The following is a 26,247-nucleotide window of genomic DNA, read 5'->3' on the forward strand; positions in this document are numbered from 1 at the left end:
TTGAGCATCAATTGCTACAAATGGTGCTCAGATTTGGCAGTTAAATCAATCATGTCGGCATTCTGTTATCATGTCAGACCTCGTCATTCAAAGAGAACTGTGGCCGTTATTTCCACATAAATTGTTTGTTTATTTTGCTTTGCCCTAAATTGGATTCTATAATTAATGATCTCATAATGAATCGATTACGCCCTTTTGCATGCATACGTGTGTTATTGAACAGTCTAATGCTTTAACCGTATAAAACAAAAACAAATAACATAATTATCATCTCTCTTCATGTTTCGTTATTTGTTTACTTTTTGGCTTTGTACATATTTTTTACATAAAAATGCACACTACCTAAATGACTAAAATACGGGCCAAATGCAATATACCTTAAGTTTGTAATTTGTCATCATAACAGAGTATGTGTGTTTGAATTACAAAGTATCCAATATAGGCCGAATTATATGCAAATCTATTTTTTTTTTAATAAATGTCTCTATCTCTTTAGAACCTGACACCCCGAGCGACACAAGTGTATAACTAACATGACAAACAAATGTGTAGGAATAGAAAGTTTAAAGTGACAACCTAAAATTGTCTATCAGCATCAAACCAAATCCACCAATAAAGGGAAAGAGGAATATATATTGGGTAACACAAATAAGGTTAGAATCAGCTACTCATCTCGGAACATGTAAAACCAACTTCATGAACAAAATAAAATTGCAAAAATAGCAGACAATATAAGAGAATCAAGACGAAGTGTGTATGCCTTGCTTGACAGTGGCTTTCATGGTGAAAACGGACTTGAAATGTAAACAACAATACACCTTTATAAACTACACTTTACCAATATTACTATACGACATGGAATTACTAACACCGAAATCACTTAATCTTCAAAAACCGGAAACATTTAAAAAGCTGATGTTAAATCAGTTAATGTTGGTTCCGATTAAAACACCTGGTCCAGTAATATATGTCTTTACTGGAATTCTGCCTGTCGAGGTATAAATACACATTATAAGGTGATAATTCTAGTCATAAACGTATGCAGCTAGTCCGAAAACAGAATAAAAAACAAGTAGCAAAGGGACAACTCAGCAAGAAGTCAAGGAATAGGAGCAGCTTGTTCATTGAATAAAATTGAGAATGGAAATGGGGAATGTGCCTAAAAGACAACAACCCAACCATAGAGCAGACAACAGCAGAAGGTCACCAACAGGTCTTCAATGCAACGAGAAATTCTCGCACTCGGAGGCGTCCTTCAGCTGGCCCCTAACCAAATTTATACTGGTTCAGTGATAATGAACACGATACTAAACTCCAAATTTTACCCAAGAAACTAAAAGTTAAAACAATACAAGACTAACAAAGGCCAGAGGCTCCTGACTTGGGACAGGTGCAAAAATGCGGTGGGGTTAAACATGTTTGTGAGATCTCAACCCTCCCCTATACCTCTAGCCAATGCAGAAAAGTAAACATATAACAACAATACGCACATTAAAATTCAGTTCAAGAGAAGTCCGATTCGGATGTCAGAGGATGCAACCAAAGAAGTACAGAAAATAATGTTATTATACGAGTAAGGAGGTGCAATTGAGTGGTAAGACATGCATACAAAAAAAGAAGAACGTACATGGAAGATAAAAAAAGGAATCACCACTTACTGGAGCGAACGCATAACATCGTTAGCTAATCTCTATGATGGCCTGATATACCTCAACAGTGATATTTTTATGCCAGGTAAAATAATTCAATCTTGCGTAAAACAACAATTTTCACGATTCAAAATTCGTACTTATAACAAAGCTCAAAATTCTAACAGGAACTTATAGCTTTCAACCCCTGAGATATAAAATATTTAAGGAAGGCAATGTAGATCAGTGTGTGGTCTTGTAGCGTTATGGCGTAATAATGAGACTCTGGAACAAATGTTAATGCAATGTGAAGCCAGGTCATATATGAGAAACCAGATTGCAAACTGTTGCGAACATATCTTCCTTTAAAATTATGAAATAAGACAAGAAGAATCAACCAGTGAAAAGAAACGCTTATGGAAATTATAAAAACTCAATACGAATACAGACGTACATGTACGCACGATTGTTCTCATTTCAGATATAATTTCAGGCCAATTTCAGCTTGCATTCATAGTGTGTTAGTGACCTAATACGATATATACTTATTCAGTATATATCGTATTAGGTCACTAGCACACTATGTAACGAATTTATCTTACCGACTATCTTTATTTGTTGAAATAAAACACTAAATTAGAAAAAAATCAGGAAAGTGCTTTACGATTTATATATGAAGACTATGCTAGTTCATATAATGAACTGCTTTTACGAGCAAAGATTCCATCACTGAAAATAAGACGTACGCGTAACATGGCAATTGAATGTTTTAAAATTTTATATAAATTGTCACCACCATGCTTACATGATTTAGATATTTTGAAAGATTGTAAATATAATTTTAGATATTCTAATATTGCAGTTTACCTAGGGTGCGAACATCAACCTACGGTAAGAACTCTTTTAAATACACAGCTGCTGTTTTATGAAATGATCTACCTGATGATTTTAGAAAAATTGCTAATTTTATTCAGTTCAAAAATATTTTAACGTCATGGGTTTGAATTGACTGTAAGTGCACAGCCTGTGCAGATTTTTAGTTAATATATTATGCTAAATTATTAACCATTTAGATCAAACTTTTACTTCTTTTTTTAAAAAGAATTTATGATATGGATTTTGACAGCTTTTATGCCTAGTTTACACTCATATGTTTTTAGCTTTAATACCTAGCTTATGCTTATTACCATCATACTTTTAGTGCTTCATGTTGTGCTGCGAAATTTATTGTATGTGTATTATGTGTTGTATTGTTATAAATGTCTTATATGTCGGTTAAAAAAAAAGCTCGTTAGAGCTTATGTTGTCTCTGTTTGTATACCTTGCCGACTCTAAATAAAGCTTATTTAGTATTTATTATTTATAATGTAGACTAGAGTTGTCTGATTTGCAACCATACCACATCTTCTTATTCCTATATTAAAGTGTTCACGTGTTTAATTTTGAGAACCTAATTCCATTGGTCTGCACACAAAACAACTAATGTCAACAATAACAATTAATATCAACAACCTTGATATAACAATTTTAAATAGAACTTTCAATTCATTTAACTAATCAAATAGTGCCAAATTCGTAACTCCACTACGAACCGTGTATTGAAATTAGCCCCGCCTCCCTACTGACCTAATATGGAATATACACGGTCTCCACGCGGACGCTTTTAACCAATTATATTCCTAGAAATGTATAGGAGTTACAATAACAACCATTGCAGTTGTGGTTAGGGTTGGAGGGACAGCTAATAAAACCAGAGGGAGCATTTTCAGACACAAATAGATATAATATTTTTTTATTTTTTTTCTAGATAATAAGTCATAACCTGATAATCGGTACCTATAGGTACAAGCCGGTTTTAATTAGTCTGCATATATTAACACCTCAGTAAGTTAGCTCAACCCGTTACTTAATTTTAAGTTACCCCTACTTTGTATGGAATGTTCTCTTGAGTGTCACTCATGACTCTTTTGTAGACGAAACGCGCGTCTGGCGCAAATACAAAATGTCAATCCTGGTATCTATGACGAGTTTATTAACAACCACTTGGTCGATGCCACTGCTGGTGTCGTTTCTATTCCATGAGGGTACCACCAGCCCAGTAATCAGCACTTTTGTGTTGACATGAATTATCATTGATATGGTCGTAAATTAACTGTTTACAAAATTTTGATTTTTTTAAGTAATTACGTTTTTCTACCTCAGAAATAGATACTTTATTTGGCCTTTTTAACTTTTTTTTATTCGAGCGTCACTGATGAGTCTGTTGTAGACGAATCGCGCGTCTTGCGCAAATACAAAATTTCAATCCTTGTATCTATGATGAGTTTATTTATCAGTAAATAAACTCATCAGTGATACCAGAATTGAAATTTTGTATTTGCGCTGTGATCTGTTTAACCTTTCACATCATGGATCCAGTTTACCCATCTTTATCACCATGATACAGTTTTATAAGAAACCATAGTTTGAACTAAACAATATATGTATCTCGTCTTATGCCGAACTGATTTTACACTTCATGTTATTTGCGAAGAGACATACTCTGTTTTCATTATATGAAGGTTTTATCCGTCATTATGTATGTGCGAAATATTTTAATTGCCTCTTAACTGAGGCTTAGTCATATTAATTACATTTCAGATTCTAAGTGAAAGTAATTTTTAATGTACAGCATGATGTATGCAGTAATTGAACATTGTTGGACAGGCAGGAAATTGACTTTTAACGTATGATAATCAATTTTAGACTTACAGCAATCGGAAGGCACTCCAAAAATCAAGTTTAAAATTTAGGGTAATTCTGAAATGTATATTGTATGGTGGATGAGTGTGCGGTTTCATTTTCGATTTTAATCAGGATGTAAATAAAGTTAATTGATAAATAATCATATTTTTTGTTTATTCTAATAATATGAATGTTAATTTCCATGTGGTTAACCTCTAAATAAGATGTCATGATAGCTGGGAAATATATAGATGGTTGTTAATTTACTCTTTAATATAAGAATTGGTAGGGATTGTCACATGAGTTGATATATGAACGGGATTTTTTTAACGTCAACCTAAAGTCTGTACCCTACAGGAGCGTATAAGTGCCATCGTGTTTTTTTTTTTTTTTTTTTTTTTTTTCAAATTGTCGACTTCAATCTTGAAATTTCTAACTTTAATCTCGGAATTATCAACTTTAATCTCGGAATTATCAACTTTAATCAAGGAATTATCAACATTAATCATGGAATTTCCAACTTTAATCTTGGAACATTAAAAAGATGATATGTCAAGAAGCAAAAAGAAACGACCCCTCTATTCAGATTTAAAAAAATAATTAGAGAGAAATATGAAAATCAATAAAAATATAATTATTTTCGATGACTAAATATTCAGATATATCCAGGAACTAGGGCAAAGGGGTTAGCCAGATCTTCCTGATCTCTCAATCTTCATAATATAACGCATTTAGTTAGGGACGATATCAACAGATTAAAAAACTTAATTCAAATAGTTTGGGGGTGGGGGTTGAACTGCTGCAAGATTTGGTTATCTGACATTAACTTTTTACATATATCCATATGAATCAATCAATTTTTTCCCAAATTAAGTTTAAAACAGGGGAGTAGAGGGGTCAGTGAAAAAACTATGTGTAAGTTTTTTATCCTTCATTGAACTTTTGATGTCGTCCCTTAGTTGATATATAGATATAAATGACGTCAAAAGAAATTTGGGTAAACTTTACGTCTTCTAAGTTTATGGAGAGCTCATTACAAAGTACCATTTTCATATTCAAAATGTATAGTTAAAACCTACCAGAAAACGCGGGAAAAAAAACTATGTCTTTCAATATCCAAAACAATTAATACTTTAATTTGTAGACTTTGTATATATATATATACAGATAGTTTTATAAGGATTTCTCAGAAAAAGTCATCTTCGATATGAACGGAGGGTTTAAAGTGGTTTTTTTATGCCCCAATATAGGCATTATGTTTTCTGGTCTGTGGGTCCGTTCGTCCGTTCGTTCGTTGTACCGTCCGTCCGTCCGTCCGTCCTTCCGTTCGTCCCGCTTCAAGGTTAAAGTTTTTGGTCGAGGTAGTTTTTGATGAAGTTGAACTTCAATCAACTTGTAACTTAGTACACATGTTCCTTATGATATGATCTTTCTAATTTTAATGCCAAATCAGAGATTCACGGTCCAATGAACATAGAAAATAGTAGTGCGGATAGGGCATCCGTGTACCATGAGCATATTCTTTTTTAAATAAAAGTTGTTAAAAATTCCGGTGAAACGGCACAGGACGTGAGCTAGATCTTCCTGATCTCGCGATCTTCATAATATTATGCATATATTTAATAGTTAGTTGATATACAGAAACGAATTTGGGTAAAATTTTCGTCTTCTGAGTTTATTCCTCAAAAGTGCCAGTTTGATATTCAAATTTTATAGTGAGACTGCTTAAAAACAGTGAGACCCCCCCCCCCCCCCCCCCCGGTCTTTAAATATCCACAAAAGTGAATACTATTGTAGACTTTGTATCTTATATGAAGACCTTCGCCCTTGTACCATTTTTGACAATTTATAGCTAAAGAATATTTTTAGCTCACCTGGCCCGAAGGGCCAAGTGAGCTTATGCCATCACTTGGCGTCCGTCGTCGTCCGTCGTCTGTCGTCGTAAACTATTTTAAGAATCTTCTCCTCTGAAACTACTAGGCAAAATACTTCCAAACTTTAACTGAATGTTCCTTAGGGTATCTAGCTTATAAATTGTATCCGAAGTTTTGATCTATCAACAAACATGGTCGCCATTGCTAAAAATAGAACATAAGGGTCAAATGCAGTTTTTGGCTTATATCTCAAAAACGAAAGCATTTAGAGCAAATCTGACATGGGGTAAAAATGTTCATTAGGTCAAGATCTATCAGCCCTGAAAAAAAAACCCATTGTTGGGTTGCTGTCACTTAATTGGTAATTTTAAGGAAATTTTGCAGTTTTTGGTCATTATCTTGAATATTATTATAGATAAAGATAAACTGTAAACAGCAAAAATGATCAGCAAAGTAAGATCTACAAATAACTTAATATGACCAAAATTGTCAATTGACCCCTTTATAAATGACAATTTTTCACAATTTGTTCATCATATCTGCTAACTTTTAAAAATCTTCTCCTCTAAAACTACTCAACCAAATTCAACCAAACTTCAACTGAATGATCAGTAGGGTGTATAAAATAAAGTTTGTGTTTTATTTTCTATTTCGTCAAAAAACATGGCCGTCATGGTTTAAAATAGAACACAGGGTAAAATGCAGTTTTTCAAGAATCTTCTCCTCTGAAACTACTACGCCAAATACTTCCAAACTTTAACTGAATGTTCCTTAGGGTATCTAGTTTATAAATTGTATCCGAAGTTTTGATCTATCAACAAACATGGTCGCCATTGCTAAAAATAGAACATAGGGGTCAAATGCAGTTTTTGGCTTATATCTCAAAAACGAAAGCATTTAGAGCAAATCTGACATGGGGTAAAAATGTTCATTAGGTCAAGATCTATCAGCCCTGAAAAAAAAACAACCCATTGTTGGGTTGCTGTCACTTAATTGGTAATTTTAAGGAAATTTTGCAGTTTTTGGTCATTATCTTGAATATTATTATAGATAAAGATAAACTGTAAACAGCAAAAATGATCAGCAAAGTAAGATCTACAAATAACTTAAGGTGGCTCGGCCCTTTACCAATGCGCATATTTTAACGCATGTTTCTTACGACGAGTGCCTTGGAAACGGTCGCTTTAAGGGGTCTTCTCAAAAATAGCTTTGACGACCTTGGAACGCGGGCGTGTATGAAAGCACCCTTGACGATGTAAACAAGTGACGCTAAACGTTCTTCAAAACAGGAAATACGAACGGTCAGAAATTCATTTTTCGCATAAAAGTTTATAAGGAGAAAAATATACATGATTTAAGCATAACATTAAAAAAAAAAAAGAATATATAAATACTGACAAAGTCACATGTATGACGTCGACGGTATTTGGTGCCTCTTCGCTCCCAAAACGCATTCTCATCTTACACGGTCGCCTCTTGGGTCCGTTCGTACCATATTTTGAATTCACTTAAATACCAGTTGAATTAAATGATGTCGTGGATATTTATTTTTGAAAATGTTTTGCCAATGACGCAATGATTAACTGTAAACAAATGATAGCGATGTAAACAACTTCATGTCATCGTACAGCTTTCAAAAACAGGTAAACTTGTGACCCGTATCAGAGACATATATGTGTATATATGTCTCTGCCCGTATAGTATGGTTTAAAACATCGGGGCGGGTTTGTTATCATGATATATATAATCCGTTTGGCGTTTTATAACAGTTTGTTTCTGTCATAAATATATTTAAAACTTGAAATATCTTTATTTCCAAGTATTTTTAGGAGTTTATTCCCGAGTATGCGATATATTTTTCCACTGCAAAATTTTGATAATTATAGTTATACCAAAACAAATTTGAACATGTCAATTTTCTAACAGACTTAATACTTAACATTTTCATTTAAAGATATGTTTACCTGCACGAAAATCATCTGATAATTTTTCTCGTATCACAATTCCATGATTTCCGGAACACTAGACTTAGTCCTATAATCTAAGACATCGGGACCAATGTTTTCTATTTTTATGATACTTTTCTATTACTTATTTTGTGAATTGTTATTTTGTTGATTTGCAAATTTTCTGTTGTATCTATCAATATGTCAACCGAGTTCATATTAAAAAAAAAAAAGAAATATCAGCATTAAAACTAAAATAATTGAATCAGAGCACTGAATGTTATTAAAATAGACTAATGGATCCAGCAACGATCAATCGGGCGGATCCAGCCATTTTAAAAGGGGGTTCCCAACTCAGGACAAAAAGGGGGTGTTCCAACTATATTTCCCCATTCAAAGGCATTGATCGTCCAAAAAAGGGGGAACCCGGAACCCTCCCCCTGGATCCATCACTGTCAAAAGTAACCGGGACTGGCCTAGTATTCCGACCTTATATATCGGTCTATGATATAATTCCTAAATACTGCATGCTTTGCGGAGAACCGCAAAATTTTTGGTTTCACCATGTCGGGATTTTGCTAGGACATACACCCGCATCGTGCCGGGCAGTCTCAAACACTACTAAAGACTTTATATATATAAAAAAAAATCTATACTACTACTAGGTTCAGGAAAAGTTTGGATTGTAATTTAAAAGCTACTCCCTGAAGAACGCTATATTAGCCGGTGATGTTGGCAAACTTTAACTTTAATCTTAATTTTTGAAATGCTTTTTTAAAAGGTAAGCTAATAAGGAAAGTTCTTGATTAAAACAAATGATCACAAATATAGTTGAGAACTTTGGTGGATAGTTGTTTCATTGGCAATCATACCACATCTGCTTATTTTCATATCGTATGGTTAACATAGAAATATGACTAATCTGACAGATGACCCCTTGATTATACAGGGTGTTCAAACAGCTGGATGTATACATACGAAGCCTCGTAGGGTAAAAAGGGGGAATTTTGCCTACACGTGCACCAAGCGTAATTGTCCATTCGTTTTTTTTTTTATCCCTTATGAAAAGAGAAACATTGCTGCAACCTTGCGGCAATCTTTTTAGTTCGCCAGAAGACCTGAAAGTTGTTCACCAGTGTTCGCCGCTAGCAGCGACCTTTTGGCAAACATATGTAAAAGTTTGCCGCAAGGTTGCCGCAAACTCTTAACTTTCTTAAATTTGAAAGAACTTTGTAAACAAACTTTAAAGGAGTCCTAAAGTTTGCTGGAACTTCACCGCAAACTTTATAGCATACTGAGCATGTTCCCTGCACTAAAATCAGACTTCCTGCTTCTTTGAATTTGAAATAGGACGGAGTTTTTAATGTTGGTGTTTTCATGTTAAAAGTAAATGAATGTTTTATATGATAGATGTCTGAGTTATATATGATTCAATTAGTTCCTGGAACAGGCCATGCATCATTGATCATCTCTTTGTAAGTTAATTTAGACAGTTTTTGCATGTTAATTTGCTTTTATTGGTACAAAAATTATGTCAAAGAACCCCCATTTTGAAATAACGATTGTGTTACACTCTTATTGCTCTTAGAGAAATATCATTACAGTTGTAATCTTAAACTTTGTGGATATTAATGATGTTTTGCAGGAAAGGTCTTCAAAACAATTTGTAATTCTATATTGTTTAATCACATTTGTCAGATTTATATTTTAGATATGATATTTTATGCTTAATGTTGTAATGCCTTAATCATGTTAATCCCAGTTTCTTTATAATTGGCCTTATAAAGACAGATCTGTTCTTGATTTTTTCATACATATGAATCTGTTAAGAAATTAATCAGCTCATTCTGAATTATGCACGGAGTAAATTAATAAATATACATGTACCTACATTGTTTTTATTGTGGTCACAACTTTTATTTCTCTCTTTCACATTTCTTCAAAAATGTTATTTGATCAGAAGGTGAGCAGATAAATATCAGTTATTGGTCATAATAATTAATTTTGATCCACATGCATGACATGTGCATCATTTTGAATAAGACGTACAGTTTTGAAAAAAAATTAAATGTAAAGGTAGTCATAGGGCATCATTATCACTTGATTTGCCAGAAGATCACCGCAAACTAAATAAGGCTTTCAAAGTTTGCCGGAAGTTCACCGCAAAAATTACCAGAAGTTCGCCACAAACTATGTAAGGCTATCAGATGTCGCCAGAGGTTCACCACAAATATTCGCCAGAAGTTCACCACAAACTATATAAGGCTATCAAACTTTGCGGCAAGTCTGCCGCAACCTTCATTTGCATGGTAAAAAGTCGCGGTGAAGTTGCCGCAAACTATTTGCAGCAACCTAACCGCAGTGTTTGCGGCAGATCTGCCGCAACAGTTCGCCAGAAGGCTGATTTTTCAGTAAGGGATGGCAGTCCATATATCTAGCTCCCGTCTTACTTTGCATAACTTTCATAATTGATACTTATCTGTATGTTCTCATCCGTATTATGCTTGAAATACTTGCCAGTGATCATTCAGTATGCACAACTTTAATTTTCATTATGTGCAGTCATATAAAAAAAAACGTAATTTCTGGGACTTTTATTTGTTTGACTATGTGGTATATCAGTTTATAGTAATTGTTGAAGTCCGTACGGGGACATAATTGTTATCTTCTATGTAAATTGGTCTCTGGTGAAGAGTTGCCTCATAAACAATGACACCCCATCTTCCTATTTTTATACCCTACACAAGGAAGTGGCGCAGGGTAATAACATTTTTGACCCGTCCGTCCGTCCATCAGCCAGTTTATCAGTCCTGTTTCTTGTCATCACAACTCCTCTCAAACCGCCCAACAAAATTTCAGGAAACCTTTTTAGATAATAAGGACATACTTTGCAGATGTGCATATCGACAGGAAATTATGATTCAAACTTTTTCTAGGAGTTATGCCCCTTTGAACTTATTTGCTTCATTATACTACTGCAAGTTTGTCATCGCATCTCCTCTCAAACCGCACAATAGAATTTTATGAAACCTTTTTAGATAAGGACATACTATTTAGATATACATATTTTTTTTCTAGGAGTAAGGCCCCCTTTGAACCTATTTGCTTCAATATACTACTGCAACAGTTTGTCACTGCATCTCCTCTCAAACCGCACAACAGAATTTCATAAAACCTTTTTAGATAATAAGGACATACCATGTAGATGTGCATATCGACAGGAAATTACGAATTATTTTTCTAGGAGTTATGCCCCTTTGAACTTATTTGTTGCAGTATACAACTGCAAACAGCTTGTCATCGAAACTCCTCTGAAACCACACAACAGAATTTCATGAAACTTTGTAGATAATAAGGACATACTATGTAGATGTGCATATCGACAGGAAATTATCGTGATTTAATTTTTTTTTCTTAGTTATTTTATTTCTCTAGTGGCAATGTGGGGACTGATTGCCAAAGCGGGGCTGGCTTCAGTTATTTGCAATATAATCCACCAATGAGCCCCCACCCTATGTCGGACTCTGTAACAATCATCCCATCAACCAAATATTTTGAAACATATTTAGAATTCAAGAAACAGACAAGTCCATGAAAATGAGGTTAAGTTCAGATAAACCCTGCAAGACAGACATATTTGTTATTCATTTATTATTTTGTACATAAATCACCCATTAGTTTTCTCATTTTAAATGTTTTAAATTGTTCATTTGTCATTTTGAGACCTTTAAAACCAACTATGCAGAATATGTTTTACTCATTATTGAAGTCCATATGGTGACCTACAGGTATAGTTATTTCTGTGTTATTTGGTCTGTTGTGTCTCATTTACAATCATATCACATCCTCTCATTTGATATTTTAATTTGTGATAAGACATTTAATAATCATTTCATACACCAAATATACATGAAGATGACCTATTGATTACACAATATTGACTACTACATGTACCTATTAGTATTTATTATTTTTGAGTATATGTCCGACATGCTGACGACGGACAGTCAATGGTATACCATAATATGTCCTGAAAACTGGTGTTAAAAAAAAGGCTCAACTAAATCAAATTTTTGAAACGTGATTGATTTTATTCCTCTAATTTCTATGAGATCAAATTTATAAAACATCTATTAATATAATTAATTTCAATGTACTAGTATACATGTAAGAATTGTTGCCATTTATACATCATGTACATGTACAATCATTAGCTGATCAGCTCTATATTTTCTTTATTTTTATTCTCCTTCACTGTTTTATTTATAAGAGTAGACTCATATATATGATCTGTATTCATCATTGGGACAGGTAGCTATATATATAGGTGAAGTAGGTCCTTTTGATTTGATTTTTTTAAAGGATTTTGACAGCACTAAAGCATATACATGTAGTTCCAATTTATAGTTGATCTTAGCTCCTTAAGTGGATTGTGGCAACATATATTGCATATATACATGTAGAATGTTGTTCTTAAGTTTCAGCACTTTACGCATAGTTTCCGGTTGCAAGACTAGAATATGATACTGGCTTCTCATGAAATTCTGTCAGTACTTTGCCAATAGTTTCCAAGTAAAGTTGAACATTCCAAGCTCACTCCTTCCATTTGCAATGTACATGTACAAATGTACTTGCAGCCTGAAATTAAATATCAGAGTAATTCTGTCAGAAAATCAACAATTATTGACATTCAAAAGCATATAGATGTAGACTAGTTCATAATGGTAATGTGTCCATGGGACACAGATGAGCAGCCGCTTGCATATAAAGGATGAAAAGGGTGACACCACCCAAATTTGTACTTGATCTGAGTGTTGTTGTAGTAAGCATTGCATATAAGTTTCAGAACATTTGGATGAAGCAAACTTGTGTTAAAGAAAGGAACAAAATTTCAGCATTTTTTTAATTTGTAAAGGGCATATAACTCTAGAAAAGTAAAAGCGACCCCACCAAAAATTCAAACTTCATGTGTGTTTGTTGGTACAATGTAGTAAGCATATATATATGCATTAATTGTGTATTAGTTTCATAACGTTGGTAGACCTATACACCTATAGTTGTTTTAATGTCTGTGTCATTTTGGTCTTTTGTGGATAGTTGTCTTATTGGCAATCGTACCACATCTTCTTTTTTTATATTATATACAATATATATGAACAGCTAAAAATCTCAAGTGACAAATACTTATGGCCGCATTCTGTACATGTTTAACCTTGATACTTCTATTACTAGACCTTAAGACATTTTTGTATACCTAACAGAATTAGGGGGGGTTAACGGTAAACAAATTGTGATTGATAAAGATGAATACTTCGTTTGCCTCCTACTGTAGGATTTATCATTTACAAATTAGGCCAATTATATCATATTCTCAAGAAAATAAAGAAGTCAATCAAACCCCAGACCTTAATAGACGGGTGGACAGGGGTAAGGAGACAGGGGAATGAGGGATCAGGGAAAAGGGGGTATCTTTGAAATATATTTTGTCTTGGGGCAAGGAGATGGAAGAATTGAAGTAAAAAGGAGGGGGGGGTTAGAGTAAAATGGGAAGGGAAATATAGTTGGGGTCAAGGAGTAGAAACTGTCCCGATGGAAGTTATGGGGTACCCCACATACATATATGACCCTAGTCCAAGATTTCTCTGACGTCCAACGGCTGTTTTGCCAGACAAGCTGGGGCTAATCTCGGACTAATATGAACCTAACTTGGCTACGAAATAAGTTATTAAAAATGATGATTAAAAAAGACTAATTCTTTGACACTAACCATGATTGCTAACGGTAGCGTAAAAATGACAGTAGATGTCATCCCTTCCTCTTCGGCCGTTTGCACACGGATATTTTGCAAAACTGGCCAGACATGTTTACAACTTGTCTGTAAAAGGTAAAATAAACACATAAATAAGATACCAGCTATAACGATCTATAATATTTAACATGGAACAGAAATTGAGCCCGTGCAAGGTTTCAGCCGCAGTGATTTTCAACAGTAGCGAGTATTTTGAGACAACCCCCAAGTTTGTATTTTTCGTTATACTGATAACATTTGGCTGCCTAATATATCGAAATCTATGTTTTCTTATGTAATAACTCTACCTTCATCGTTGTATATTCGCCACAATGTCTGTTATGCATGTACATGGTCGTATTCATCAATATAGTATGCTGCTCGGCAATGGCGACCTTGAAATTCCTCTGGTCCGATAATGGCGCCAAATTAGAGGGAAGCAACTCGCGCCAGACAAAATTACCGTATTTCACCAAAATAATCAAAATTTCACTTTTTGATAACAAACAGTAATACGATAACCACGTTTATATTCAGCAATCGTTTATTGATATAATTACAAACATTATTTTATTAAAGCCATCAATAAAGAATTCACAATTAAGTAATTAATGGAGTGCAATGAAATCAGACCTTATGGGGTAGAGGGGTTAAACAAAAGCTCGTAACTTTTTTAAAAGCCTGGTGACCCCCATTTTATTTTACCTTAAAATGTTCGAAAAGTTCATAGCTTTGACATATCTGTTTTTAAAAAAAATCTACCGGGGAAATTTTACGAAAAATCGATTAAACCAATATTTTTTGCCTTAAACTAAAATTAGAAAATGCAAAATTTAGACATTAATCTGAAAATAAAAGGATTTTTAAGTCAAAAACAACCAAGGGAAAGGTTTACATTTCAAATTCTAATGTTTTTTCACATAAAAATCATACTGACTTGGTTTTAAAAGTCTTTGAATTTGATGTAACGGTTATTGTTGGAAGGGTGGGCATGTTTGGAAATAGGGTCAAAATCGCACATTTCGCTTCAATTTGAGGAGAAAACGAGCCTGGTGACCCCCTTTTTTCTTTGCATTTTTGGATTCAGCATAAAAAAATCTACAGAATATGTGAAAATAAAAAAATTCTACCGGGGGTCACTATTGGGGTGAGCCACCTTAATATGACCAAAATTGTTAATTGACCCCTTTATAAATGACAATTTTTCACAATTTGTTCATCATATCTGCTAACTTTTAAAAATCTTCTCCTCTAAAACTACTCAACCAAATTCAACCAAACTTCAACTGAATGATCAGTAGGGTGTATAAAATAAAGTTTGTGTTTTATTTTCTATTTCGTCAAAAAACATGGCCGTCATGGCTTAAAATAGAACACAGGGTAAAATGCAGTTTTTCAAGAATCTTCTCCTCTGAAACTACTACGCCAAATACTTCCAAACTTTAACTGAATGTTCCTTAGGGTATCTAGTTTATAAATTGTATCCGAAGTTTTGATCTATCAACAAACATGGTCGCCATTGCTAAAAATAGAACATAGGGGTCAAATGCAGTTTTTGGCTTATATCTCAAAAACGAAAGCATTTAGAGCAAATCTGACATGGGGTAAGAATGTTCATTAGGTCAAGATCTATCAGCCCTGAAAAAAAACAACCCATTGTTGGGTTGCTGTCACTTAATTGGTAATTTTAAGGAAATTTTGCAGTTTTTGGTCATTATCTTGAATATTATTATAGATAAAGATAAACTGTAAACAGCAAAAATGATCAGCAAAGTAAGATCTACAAATAACTTAATATGACCAAAATTGTCAATTGACCCCTTTATAAATGACAATTTTTCACAATTTGTTCATCATATCTGCTAACTTTTAAAAATCTTCTCCTCTAAAACTACTCAACCAAATTCAACCAAACTTCAACTGAATGATCAGTAGGGTGTATAAAATAAAGTTTGTGTTTTATTTTCTATTTCGTCAAAAAACATGGCCGTCATGGCTTAAAATAGAACACAGGGTAAAATGCAGTTTTTCAAGAATCTTCTCCTCTGAAACTACTACGCCAAATACTTCCAAACTTTAACTGAATGTTCCTTAGGGTATCTAGTTTATAAATTGTATCCGAAGTTTTGATCTATCAACAAACATGGTCGCCATTGCTAAAAATAGAACATAGGGGTCAAATGCAGTTTTTGGCTTATATCTAAAAAACGAAAGCATTTAGAGCAAATCTGACAGGGTAAAAATGTTCATTAGGTCAAGATCTATCAGCCCTGAAATTTTCAGAGGAATAAAAAAAGCCATTGTTGGGTTGCTGCCACTTAATTGGTAATTTTAAGGAAATTTTGCAGTTTTTGGTTATTTTCTTGAATATTATTATAGATAAAGATAAAACTGTTATCAGCAAAAATGTTCAGCAAAGTAAGATCTACAAATAAGATATCATGACCAAAATTGTAAATTGACCCCTTAAGGAGTTATTGGCCTTTAAAGACAATTTTACACAATTTGTTCATCATATTTGTTAACTTTCAAAAATCTTCTTCTCTGAAAGTACTGAACCAATTGAAGGTAAACTTATGCTAATTGATTCTAAGGGTATCTTGTATAAAGTTTGTGTTTTGTAAAAAACATGGCCGCCATGGCTAAAAATAGAACATAGGTTAAAATGCAGTTTTTGGCTTGTTTTTCAAAAACTAAAGCATTTAGAGCAAATATGTTGAGGAGTTTAAGTGTTTATTAGGTCAAGATCTATCATCCCTGAAATTTTCAGACAAATCGATACTCATTGTGGGGTTGTTGCCACTTAATTGGTAATTTTAAGCAAATTTTGCAGTTTTTGGTTATTATCTTGAATATTATTATAGATAGAGATAAACTGTAAACAATAAAAATGTTTATCAAAGTAAGATCTACAAATAAGTTTAATGACTAAAAATACCAGTTGACGCCTTAAGGAGTTATTGCCCTTTAATGATAATTTTACACAATTTTTCATTGTTTGCTAACTTAAAAAAATCTTTTTCTCTACTGAACTAATTTCACTTTAACTTAAAACTTAACAATCCTTAGGGTAACTTGTATTAATTTGTGTTTTTTATACCCCCAAAAAACAAAGTTTTGGGGAAGTATATAGGAATCACCCTGTCCGTCCGTCTATCCGTCTGTCTGTCCATATGTCTCGTAAACGCAATTCCTCCTTAATGGATGGACCAATATTAATGAAACTTCACGAAGGAAAATATTTCTGGTCGGAATTATTTTAAGGGAGATAATTGATTTTACTTAGTTAAATATAGCTATAAATGGCAACAAGTCTGTAAGCGCAACTACTCCTAAACAGATTAATCAATATTGATGAAACTTTACACAGTTTTTGTACACAACCTGTAGATGTGCATGAAGGAAGATATTTCTGGTAAGATTTTTTTCAAGGGAGATAAGCACAACTCCTCCTAAATGACTGTACCAATATTAATTAAACTTTTCACAGATCCAGTACATGACCAGAGAATGTGCATAAAGGAAGATATTCTTGGTCTGAAATATTTGAAGGGAGATAATTAACTTAATTTATATAGATTTAGTTATTTTTTTGGTTTCTACACACTGACTTAAAATATGCAAAGAGAGATAACTCTAATTATTATTAATTTTAAATGTTCTTTCATTTCCTTTTCAGTCCGGAATGCGGTTAGATAAAATTGCTCCCCTTGTTTATTTCGCTCTCCTGTTAAATCATGTAATTTCGCTACCTCCAATGGTAGACGCTACAACGATGGGTGTTGTCAAGAAAGGTACGATTAAAGGAATCAGCTAGGAATTAGACGATCACCATTGGTATAGGTGAGTTGTTTAATAGTTGTTGCATTGGGATAAATGCATGTATTGGATTGATTCATAATCAGGAAAAGCTGGGAAGAAAAGAAACGTGTTGCTACGTGAACCCGGAAAAAAAATCTAGAGACGATCGTTCTGAGTGTGACACCTACACATTCAAACGTGTACACAAGGACAGTATTCTCTATCTATGTAATGGTTTTCATAATTATGTTATATAGGGCAAAAAAAGGTAACAGTTTTTTGTGTCTTGTTGTTAAGCATATCCAGGGGAGATAATGTTATTTTTCACGGTGTGTTTGATAGGTTTGTTACATTGTAAAATTATATAATACACACTCATAAAGTGGATTAAAATAGCCTCCCACACTCAATTAACTGAATTTCAATTATTGTATTTACCGTAGTGCTATTACATAAGACTTCGGAGGTTCATATCACTTATATTCAACGTTTTTATATCGGATTTTTTTTTACTTTTGATGTTGAACGGTTCATAGTAGAAAAAAAATCCGATAAAACCGTTGAATGTAAATGATATGAACCTCAGAAGTCTTATATATTGTCCTTTAATATAAGACCGGAGGTTCATATCATTTACATTCATCATTTTTTATCGAATTTTTGTTTACTTTCAATGTTGAACGGTTCAACATTGGTAGTGAAAAAAAATCCAATAAAAATTAATGGTTCAACATTGATAGTAAAAATAAATCCGATAAAAATTTTGAATGTAAATGATATGAAACTCTGAAGCCTTAAATTATTGGACTAACGTTTATTAGTTCTTTATCCTAACTAAATGCTGTTTTTTTTTTGTGGTGTATATTACAAAAAAAAGGGGGGCTTTTAAAAACACCAAAAATACCTTAACAATCCTACAGTATAAAAAGAAGTTGTGGTATGATTGCCAATTTGACAACTGTCCACAAGAGACCAAAATGACACATACATTAACAACTATAGGTCACCGTACGGATTTCAACAATGAGCAAAGCCAATACCGCATAGTCATCTATAAAAAGCCCCGATAAGACAATGTAAAACAATTAAAATGAGAAAACTAATATCTGTTTACAGAATGAGAGAGATATTTCGTATTCTAAAACTCATTTTTCTCACATGTTTGTTAGATATGTTGAAAATACAGACACATGTTTAGTACGTATACCCATCCCCTCTTTTTCAATTCATTAGTTCAAGATACAGCTCTGAAGAATATACAATAACCTAACATTGATAATTTAGCTAACAATAACTTCAGTACATTTTTCTAAGAAGTGAAGTACATTTTTCTAACAAGTGAAGACCAATGAAAACATTTGATATGATTTGAAAACATGACCAATTAAGTAGGATCTTGTGGTTTCGTAGACATAAATGATAATTCAACATTTTCGATTTATATTTTTCTTTATTTCATATTCTAGTATATTTGATAGCATGTTTATATTTTGTGACGCATCTGCTGTATAAATCCAGTGCCAGATTCGGGAAAGAGCTTTTAGTTCCGATCCGTTTGTACGGGGAACATGTGGTTGCAACCCCATCTTTAATAGCCTGTTCGATTTTTTGTTTGCAGTGTCGAAAAGTAAGACAGCAGTTTTATCAAGAAGTTATGTGAAAGTTCTGCTATACATCTGACAGTCAGGAATTATTCTGAAGTACACATGTCGACCAGAGGCATGGAACAGAGAGGAGAGGTTTTAAAGTACCAGATGCTTATCTGAGATTCCAATTTGAACTAAAGAAAGAAATATATAAAGATATGTAGGAGAAATAATCTATATGAATAAAGTTATGCCACAAAAGGAACTTGTTTTTTTTTTCATATACAGAATATGTCAAACGTATCCATAACAGAAGAGATGTCAATGCATCCTTTATAAACTTGCAATAATGATGGTAATAATGTATATAATTTCTGAGATGATATAGCAGTGCCATTGGTTTCCCCTTTCTCCTTCTTCAAAGAACTTGATCATCTGAACTCTTGTTTTTTTAAAACTGGAGCCCTGTTCAAGAACAATTAAAAGATCATATACTAGTATATGCTTAATTTTCGTTGTTTTTTAGAATAATCATATAACCTCCTTGATATAATGGAACTTTGATATCCTTGAATCTATTTCTGAGTTGTGAAGAACTAACATACAACTAACACAGTTATTCAAGAAAATTACTATAATACAATCGAGTCTTTATGTGATAAACTATAATACTAAAATTGAGTTTAATGTAAAACTGTAAAATAAGTAAAGACTTTACGTCTTGCAAATTTTCGACTGTAGGTAAAGTTAACTATTAAGAAAAAATAAGATATTTAATAGTAAATTCAAATCGTATGAATCGTATGAATAATATTGACGAACAAAATAAGTATCACATTATGTCGTCAGACAATTGTAAGATGCTATAAGATAGACTAAAAATGTATCGAAAATATAGCACAAAAGAAATCATGAAATAACTCAGTGCAATCCCAATTTAAGATGCAAAGAAATAAAAAAAAAACATCCATTCGCGGGAAACTACCGACTTATTATACTGTATGATCGAACACAAACATAGCCAAAATATGACACTCAAGAAATAAGACGCAAACTAAATTACAAGAATTGCAAGATCAATAAATTATGTAGAAAAAATAATTCCGAACGACAATTGGTTAACACAAAAAAAAAAAAGAATACAACGATATAAATCTATGCTACTCCAAAAACTCAACTTTACAATGGTCAACCAATCCGGGTTACTGTATAACTAAGGTGTAACAAAATGTTTAACAAACCTTTTTTTAATAATACAGAAATTATGACTGTCGGTGTAATTGTAATTGTTTAGAAAAAAAACATGTCAAGCATGCAAATATTATTTAAAAAAAAATAGTTTTAATCACTTAAAAGTCATGTGATGTTACATATATAGGACGGGTGTGTTCGATGCGCAAATTAATTTACAAAACCCCGTCATATAACATCCAACTTTGAAGTTGCGTCCAAATGTCAAATTTAGGTGTGCCAATTTGGGAATGGTCTTAAACGATTGACAATTCATTTCTTAATTTTTGTAATTTTTCCCAGATTTTTTCTATGTCGGGCAAAAAAAGTAGCAGTTTATAAGGAGACCCCCTAAATGACGTAACAGCTTGACTTATGGTCGTTTTAAAAACGATTGTTTGCAAGTTGCATTGTGAACAATTGTACAATATGAAAATTAAACAACGTGAATGCAAATATTTATAATGACTTTACGGAAAGTAACTTTTGTGACATCTTGACAACCGTATACAAAGTTCATTACACTTTTCTACCTTCTAAACACAAGATGTCGAATTCTTTTGTTCTATTTAAACCGCATATCGGACTGTTTTACTTCAAGAAAAATAGCCAATGTTGCTAGGGGTAAAATGCATTATTTTTGCCTGTGAAGAAAATATGACAGATACAAAGAATGTTTGAATGGCATGTTTTAGCACACACTGAAAAGCAAAAATAATCATTGATGAATGATTTAAACAAAAAAATTGAAGGTGAGCGATTCAGGCTCTTGAGAGCCTCTTGTTTAGCTTTCCATAATAATTTCTATTGCTATTTTTATATGTCACTAGAGCGATCGTGTGCTTTTATTTCTTGAAATATCATGTATAAAAGTAAATCTTTGATTGAATTTTAATGATAAAAATCTTTATTTTATGAGACTAATGTTTTAATTAGATTTACACGAGGGTTTATATTTGAGAACAACGAGAATTTACGACAGTTTAAAGGGCTGTTAATACGCTTTCCTACATATCTTTTTAGTCCTTTTAAATATGACTATCATGCTTTTATCGAATATTTAAATTTTATTATTTTCAACTATTAAAAAATCAGGAATATCGAAACAGACTGCTATTGACCGGTTAGATATTGAATATTGATAACGAACAGGCCGATAACTTCACATTCATATGAATTCGCTTTGCTTATTGTAACAAATAGACTAGCACATCATGTGTGAACAAAGGAATACACTTCAGAATGGCATATTCACAGCAATGAAGTTTCAAATAAAAACCGAAATTGAATATAATATAATGAATAATTGTGCAACATTTAATTTAGGTAAAACATAAATAATTATCTAATAACAAAATGAACAATAGAATCTTAATTTGTTCTTGGAATATATATTTGTGGTGTTTAAATCAAAATTGATTTACCAAATCCGACATTTATTAATGAATCTATAGTAGGAACCTAAGGGCTCAAGTTTTTGGTATAAGCCTCTTTCGGGAGGTTTTCAAATGAAATGTAATTTTTAAAATGCATGCGTTCCTTTACAATTTTTTTTAAAGCATTTAATTTGGCAATTCTTTTTGTAATTGTGTTCGGTAACCATGGTAACTTTATTATTTTATAAGCAAAGTAATAGATCAATTAAATATTTTTGTTTAATAATAAACGAGGACGGGAGTGAGGGCTTGGTATCCAGTTTGTCACATAGTGTAATTTTACTATTGCGAGGGTGGGGAGGGATATTCAGTATGTAAAATAGTCCAAAATTTACTACAGTATGTCGGGGTTTTATTCTGCGATTTGATGAAAAGATGGCAAGGTTAAATTTTCACTAAATTGAAAAATACACACAAAAACATTTCACTGTGATTGTAAAATATGTAAACAACATGAAATATTTGACTGACAGATATTCGATTACAAATAAATACAAGTACTACAAACTAAAAGCACAGATTTCCGAGTTTCGGTTTTGACATCAATCAATAGTTGATCCTGCTACATGTAATTGTGATACAACATGTACAAGCCCCAATACGCATATGCAAACACGAGAATAGCAAAACAAACAAGGACCATTGTTTAGAGCAGGGCTGCGCCTCAACCAAGAGGGACATATTATAACTGTTAGTATAGGCACCTTAAATATTCATAATGAACTGTCAAATCAAATTTACTTAATACATGTGTTAAGCAAGGATGTTGTGCTAAGTAACTATGATATTTTATTCATACATAAAACACTTGCTTTTCTCTTTTGACATACATAAGCCACAAGACATTAATTCCACACTTATATGCTCTGCAAAATCTGTTGACGATAACATTGATACTGAAACCTTTGTTAAACATGTTAAAGGTAGATAAAGGCGTAGCTGCATACTGGAGAAAAGAACTTGAAAACTCTATCAGAAATATACAAGATGGAAATGAAAGTTTTATCTTTTAATGTAATTGGAACTCCGTTCTGTTTAATGTATGTGTATTTTCATCCCATTTTTTACAGATGGCATATATACACATATATGCCATCTGTAAAAAATGGGATGAAAAATACACAAATACGCCTGTGCAACTGGTAGAAGAAATCGACAAAAATCATGCCGATGGATATCAAGTGGTTTTAGGGAAAATAAATCTAGAGATAAAGCCTCGGTCACACCTTACCGGATAGCTCGAACGGACGCCTAACGGATAAAAAAAAAGTTATCCGTTGACAAAATTTTTATCCGTTGGGAGTCCGTTGGTGTACTAACGCACATGTAACGAATGCCTAACGGACACACAACGGACATTGAACGTACGTGAAACGGATACATACCGGACAGAACGGACGTCGAACGTACATCCAACGGACACCTAACGGAAGCGTAACGGATATAACGGATGAACAAAATAATCTGAAAATTAAAGGCAATAAACCATCTAAAAATTAAAGGCAATAAACCATCTAAAAATTAAAAGAAATAAACCATCTGAAAATTAAAGGCGCGTCAGATGGACATGGTATCTAGTATATATGTTATAATATTTGCTTCTGGGAAAGTCTGGTCAGTAGGACAAGTTATCAAGGTCACACGTACTAAACAAATTGAACAATTTATCCGAATTTTTTTTTCGTTTCTTCATGAGTTGGTCATATAGACCAAAACTGCGTCGTCTTTCAGGACTAAGCCATGGTCGTGTCCACCATCTCCTTTGTCTTCTCCTTTCGACAGCTATAAGGTTTATATTTGCTACATTTAAGTTGAGTCTGGGCTGAATAAGAGCTGCTTGGTAGCGAAGACATGCTCTTACTCCAAAATCCATCACGAATAATAAATAGTCATGACACTCAAGAAAATCTAACATACCATATATTGGCATTTCTGACGCGAAATTTCAATTGGCATTTGTCCGTTTTACATCTAGTATTTTTGAATTTTATGCATTTCTAATGCATATTTTGTTTTTTATGTATATTATTTTTCAACTTCTCTGTAACCTTTGTACTTGCATGGTTTTATGAGAATAAACTATCAGTAGGCATCCGTTTTATCCGTTATACTTCCGTTAATGTCCGTTTCACATCCGTTTTATCCGTTAGGCGTCCGTTAGGCGTCCGTTAGGCGTCCGGTAGACGTTCGTTAGTGAATTGGTCTACCGGATCTCCAACGGATGCATAACGGACACGTAACGGATACAAAACGGACGAGTACCGTACAAAACGGACGCCTAACGGACGCCTAACGGACGTTCAACGGACATTTTATCCGTTGGCCGTCCGTTCAAAGTTTTGAACATGCTCAAAATTTTCCACCGGACAGAACGGACGTCAACGGATAAAACGGACGCTTAACGGACACACAACGGATATGGACGGACGCCTAACGGATAAGAACGGACGTCTAACGGACATCAACGGATTGAAAAAAAGTTATCCGTTAGGCGTCCGTTCGAGCTATCCGGTAAGGTGTGACCGAGGCTTAAGAAACTTAAACAGTTCATGGAAAGTCAAACCTTTCTTCTGTCAGATGACTATGGAAAAAGCCTACTTTTCAGCATCATAATGGGCTATCCTTTTCGCAAATTGACTATTGTGTACACGAGACTTTCAGTTGAAATATACTGTTTCGATAGAGGACTTTCATGCACTCAATGTTTCTGATCATACTCTTGTTTGTGCAAAATTGATGTTAGGACAACAAGGAAACAAGAACATTGTTGTAAAGTAATACCAAGACCAAATTGGTCCAGATGTGATAAAGATACCTTTAAGAACTCTATAACAGAATCAGTGAAAGATATGACGCACAATTGGAAAAAAACTCTCCTATATATTACACAAAGCGTGTAAGGAGTCTATACCTAACTACCGCAAATCTGACTATCAATACAATCTGTAAGGATCAGAGTTGTCTACTGTACTTAAAAGTTTATAAAAGATACAATAATACAATTCTTCAAGCCTTAGAGAGATCAAAATGAGGCGCATGAATAGGAAATATCAACGTTGCATCCCCTACATGTGCTGATGATTAGCCATCCTTGCAGGCACAGAACACAAAGCTGATGCACTACTGAATATTATCCATAGTCTAACTGCACAATATTTAGTTACTATCAATCCTACTAAAAAATAAAATCACAAAAATACTAAACTCCGAGGGAAATTCAAAGCGAAAAAAGTCCCTAATCAAATGGCAAAATCAAAAGCTTAAACACATCAAACGGATGGATAGCAACTGTCATATTCCTTACTTGGTAAAGGCATGTTTTTCTGTAGAAAATGGTGGATTGAACCTGGTTTTATAGTTAGCTAAACCTCTCACTTGTATGACAATCGCATCAAGTTCCGTTATATTGACAACGATGCGTAACCAAAACAAACATACATAATAGGTAAAAATGTCAAAAATAGGGATACAGCAGTCAACATTGTGTTATATTCTTAATCACTGAAAAAAAAACTAACACATATGTATCAAAGAAGCACAAAATGGCATATAGACCAATCATATTAGCAAAAAAAAAGAAGACAAGAATACTCAAATTTACCATAGTACAATAACACAATAACTGGACGTATAAGTACAGAGCCACGTCAATACCACAATAACTGGACGTATAAGTACAGAGCCACGTCATATATGTATCAAAGAAACATAAAAAAAAAGCATATACTAGACAAAGCACATAGCAAAAATGAAAAAAGCATACAAACATGTTTTACAATAGCACAATAACGAGATGCATAAGTACAGAGCCACGCTATATGTATCGAAGTAACACCAAAACGCATATAGACAAAGCACATTAGCAAAAATGAAAGACAAGAATACGAGAATATCATAAACAATAACATAATGACAGGATGTAAAAGTACCTCAAGTATCTTAATCACAATAAAAAAAAAATTAACAAAGAAGCACAAAAAGGCATATATCAAATTAAATAAACCTCATTCATTGCTTTCTTATTTTTGAATTTCATTTATGTATGTTAAATCTAGCCGTAAACGATTGAAAGATTGTAAGTACTGGGACCGAATGGTTAGATTAACATTGACTCAGACGAAAATCGCGCATTTGACGTCAGAATGTAAACGTCACACTGGTAGAGATATAAAATAATTTTGTCGTTCAAAGTATGAAAAGAATATAGTCTATAGTTCTAATAGGCATATCCTCT

General features: G+C 33.2%; 1 long non-coding RNA gene across 1 annotated transcript; it reads right to left on the bottom strand.

The window, feature by feature from the left end:
* Window positions 1-12,242: 12,242 nt before the first annotated feature.
* On the bottom strand, window positions 12,243-15,125 carry LOC143056032 (uncharacterized). Its single transcript, XR_012972213.1, has 2 exons — window positions 14,269-15,125; window positions 12,243-12,810 (listed from the first exon to the last, which is right to left on the bottom strand). It is a non-coding gene; the product is annotated as an uncharacterized LOC143056032 (long non-coding RNA).
* Window positions 15,126-26,247: the final 11,122 nt, after the last annotated feature.

Source organism: Mytilus galloprovincialis, chromosome 13 (assembly GCF_965363235.1).
Source record: "Mytilus galloprovincialis chromosome 13, xbMytGall1.hap1.1, whole genome shotgun sequence".
NCBI classification, from domain to species: domain Eukaryota; kingdom Metazoa; phylum Mollusca; class Bivalvia; order Mytilida; family Mytilidae; genus Mytilus; species Mytilus galloprovincialis.